The sequence below is a fragment of the Vicia villosa genome, linkage group LG7, assembly GCF_029867415.1.
Source record: "Vicia villosa cultivar HV-30 ecotype Madison, WI linkage group LG7, Vvil1.0, whole genome shotgun sequence".
In the NCBI taxonomy this organism is placed as follows: domain Eukaryota; kingdom Viridiplantae; phylum Streptophyta; class Magnoliopsida; order Fabales; family Fabaceae; genus Vicia; species Vicia villosa.
In genome coordinates, this window is record NC_081186.1 from 4536892 (window position 1) to 4541047 (window position 4156).

Below are 4156 nucleotides of genomic sequence, written 5' to 3' on the forward strand. Positions count from 1 at the left end.
CAAGTTAGTTTTCCTCAAAAACACCATCTTAAGGTGAATTAACCTGCACCCATGCTCTGTCTCCCACTAAAACACTCCAAGCTTTCAATAGTGATAAGCGTCTCAAGGTCTAATCTGAAGAAATAAGACATCCCCCTCTGAAGTCCATGCATTTAAGGAGCGTCGCCTTCAGCTGAAGGGCCTACCCCTAATAAATATTTGCCTCAAGTTGAGGGACTCGCTCTTTAACAAGTAGTCGTCTTCGACCGAGGACTCGCCTCTTAATGCATGGTCGCCTCCTTCCAAGAGACCCACTAGGACGAGGAGCACCCTGTAAACGAAAAAAGGTCTTAAAAACACTTTGTCCTTAGCAAAGCCCTCGTGCTTGAGGGACAATGTAGTTTTATATTTGTGAGCATCCTAAATTAGGGCGTCCTTTCCCAAGAGTTGTATCACCCAAGTGGTAACATAAAGACTCGCCTTTATCACTGATTATGTTGCGTTGTTAGTCAAATAAAAGGGATTCATCCTCTGTCCCCTAAAGGATAGGTGGTCAAGAACTTCTCGTGATCAAGAGGGAGCATTTGTCGCCACTCAGCGTTACCCGAACCCTAGGCCCAAGAGACCTCTATAAATACTATCTCCCCAAGTGATGAGGGATAGATCATAATAAGCTTATACTTGAGCACATTGTTCATCTACAGAGTCTCTCACCTCACGTAGCAGGACCCCTAAAACCATCGTAAAACATCACTATACAAGGCTTCTCGCCATCGGGGGCAAGGCCTAACCACCATATAGCATTATAAACCTACTAAAATCTCTGAGTCTCCCTGCCCTTGCAGAAGAAACACACACTTGTACTTTTTGACCATACAAGAATGTATGTATCAATTTTACTTTTTCCAATATGTACTACTACTTTTCCTATATTGTCAATTTTTAGTAATGAAGCTTTTATTTATGTTGATTAAATATTTTATTACTTTTTTAACAATTTTATTTAAAAAAATGAATAATGTACTCATATATTTTTCATGCAAAATTAATTAACAACTAATAGTTAATATCAAAAAAGACCTCTTTAAAATCATATTGTATGACTTTAAATAGCCCTAACTTATTAATTTTATTTTTCTCATTCTTCAATTACGATTATTTTATGTTATATTATATATTTAATTTCAAGACTATTTTATAAATTTTTTATTTCTATTTCTATAATATTTTATGGTATCTATATTTATTTTTAATTAAAATCAATACAAACAATTTATTATTTCTTCAATCTTAATCATTTTCAATTTTGAACGTAGGCGTAATTTTAGGCACAATTTTATTACTGGTTGAGCCATAAAAAAACCGTGCGCACCACCCATCTTCCAATCCAACAAGTCATCCATTCGTCACCAATCAAACCCAAAAAAATGAATGAATACTAATTGTCAGTGAAGCAGTTACAAAAGAACAAAACAAGTAACTATTAAAAAAAAAAGTTTTATTATTACATTTATTTCAATTAAAAAACAAAAAATATATATAATATATTGACAATACAACATAATAGAATGACAAATAGAGTGTTGGTGTATCAATCAATGAATGATATCTAAAAAAAGAGAGCAAGATATCTAAAAAAGAGAGCAAGAAAATAGTCCAAGTAACTACCTTTATCTTCATCTTGTTCTTAGATCCAACAAAAGACTGTATAATCAAATGGCGAAAAAAGCTGTGTTGATTGGGATCAACTATCCTGGAACAAAAGCAGAGTTACGAGGATGTGTCAACGATGTCTGGAGGATGCACAAATGCTTGATCCAACGATACGGATTTTCCGAAGACGACATCACCGTTTTGATCGACACCCGATTCGTCCTACACGGAGCCGACAGGAAAGAACATACGTCGTGTGCTGTCCAAGTTGATCCGATCCGCCGAGGAAGGAGATGTGCTGTTCGTTCATTATAGTGGACATGGCACACGTCTTCCTGCTGAAACTGGAGAGGATGATGATACTGGTTTTGATGAATGTATCGTTCCTTCTGATATGAATCTCATCACTGGTTTGTAACCAAAACTTTCCAATTATATTATAGCATATTCTTATTTCTTTTATCTTTTTCTCTATTTAAATGTTTTTCTCTGCTTTTGGATCTTTCAGTTTAAGATTAACAAAAGATTAATATTTTTTTGACAAAAAGTGTCTTGAGATTGAGATATACTATTTCAGTGTATCTTTTGGTTTGGTTTGATTTGATTTGATGATAAGGAATCACCAGATAACTCTTGTTCGATTTGATTATTAAAATTGTATTGATAGTTTCTGGTTGGTTCATAATTTTTTCTATTCTCATCCTTGATTGTCATCATTATTTTGGTTTTCTTGTTAGTTTTATTAGTTAGTATTGGGTCTTTATTTGAGGTAGAATAGAACAGTGTTGAATTGACGTGATAATTTGTGTCTGCAGATGATGATTTCAAGGAATTTGTGAATGGGATTCCTAGAGGATGTAGGCTGACAATTGGTATCTGATTCTTGCCATAGTGGTGGCTTAATTGAAGAAGCTAAAGAGCAGATAGGAGGAGAGCACAAAAAGGAGAAGGAGAAGAGGAAAAATCTGGATCTGGATCTGGCTTTGGATTCTCAAGCTTTCTGCATAGGAAAGTTGAGGATGCCATTGAGTCCAGGGGATTTCACGTCCCTTCGGGATTGCGCCGTCATGCACACAGGGATCAAGAAGATGCAGAAGCTGAAGATGGGGACAGCCAACTCCCACATGGGGAATATGGTTATGTAAAGAATAAGTCTCTGCCACTCTCAACCCTCATTGAGATACTCAAGCAGAAAACTGGAAAAGATGATATAGATGTTGGAAAACTGAGACCTACCCTTTTTGATGTTTTTGGGGAAGATGCTAGCCCTAAAGTGAAGAAGTTTATGAAGGTTATCCTGAACAAACTCCAACAAGGAGGTGGTGAAGGTGAACATGGTGGGATTACTGGGAATGGTGGGTAGTCTTGCCCAACAGTTTCTCAAGCAAAAAGCTGGATGAGAATGATGAGGGATATGCAAAACCTGCCATGGAGACAGAAGTGGGAAGTAAACATGAAGTGTATGCTGGATCATCAAAGCGCGGTATGCCGAGCGGTGGGGATTCTGATGAGCGGCTGTCAGACAGACCAGACTTCAGCAGATGCTTGTCCTGCCGGAAATGCAGCTAATGCTTATGGAGCTTTCAGTAATGCAATACAAGCTATAATTGAGGAGTACTGATGGTTCAGTTACATATTCAGAGCTTGTTCACAAGGCTAGACAGAAGCTACAGAAGGCCGGATTCACTCAAAAGCCTGGACTCTACTGCAGTGATCACCATGTTGATGAACCATTCGTGTGCTGATAAGTTCTGATGCAGACGAAGAGAATAATGAGTGTTCCCCTCCTGTGGATGCAAAATTTGCATTGTATTTATTTTTTTCAAACTTGGCGAGTGAGATGCAGTTGAACAATTGCAATTGGTGTGTTTCTGTATGATACAGTTGTATTACTTGTTTGGATAATCAGTATTTGCTCTAAAGGAATATTTACTTATATTATAAATATAAAAAATATTAAAAAAAAAAAAAAAATATGTATTTCAACTATTATATTAATAATCATTGATAAATTTGATACAAATTGGTTCAAAGTCAGACTGGATTATGTGATTATAGCAGCCTTTTCAAGACTAGACTATTTAATACAGCCTAGCCATCTACTGTCTAGTGAATTATCTTTTACAAATATACAAAATCGAATTATATGCTAAAATGGGAGATAAAAAAAATTGATAACTAAATGAGACTGCACAATTGTGTTGAATGGCACAGAGGATGAATCTTTTCCTCCCAAAAAATTCAGCATCAAGGTTGAGCCTTTTCCTAAAACATTAATTGCCTTGTTGACTTGCAGAGGACAGTGAATACTGGAGACGTCAAGCAACTATCAAAAAGGCTTCAAACTTTGTTATAAAGAAAATGCGAGGCTTCAAACTTAGTTAAAACAAAAATGTGAGCAAAGTCTACTATCACACGTCATCATCAATTTCTTGAACCCATGCTAAACCTGTGAATTATATCAGTAGGTTAGTTTCTTGATTGACTTTGACAAATGAATGGGATGAAAACTTATATCAATTTT

At 36.1% G+C, this 4156-nt stretch overlaps 1 pseudogene; it reads left to right on the top strand.

Annotated features, from left to right (window-relative positions):
* Positions 1-1658: 1658 nt before the first annotated feature.
* Positions 1659-3508, top strand: LOC131616910 (metacaspase-5-like; annotated as a pseudogene).
* Positions 3509-4156: the final 648 nt, after the last annotated feature.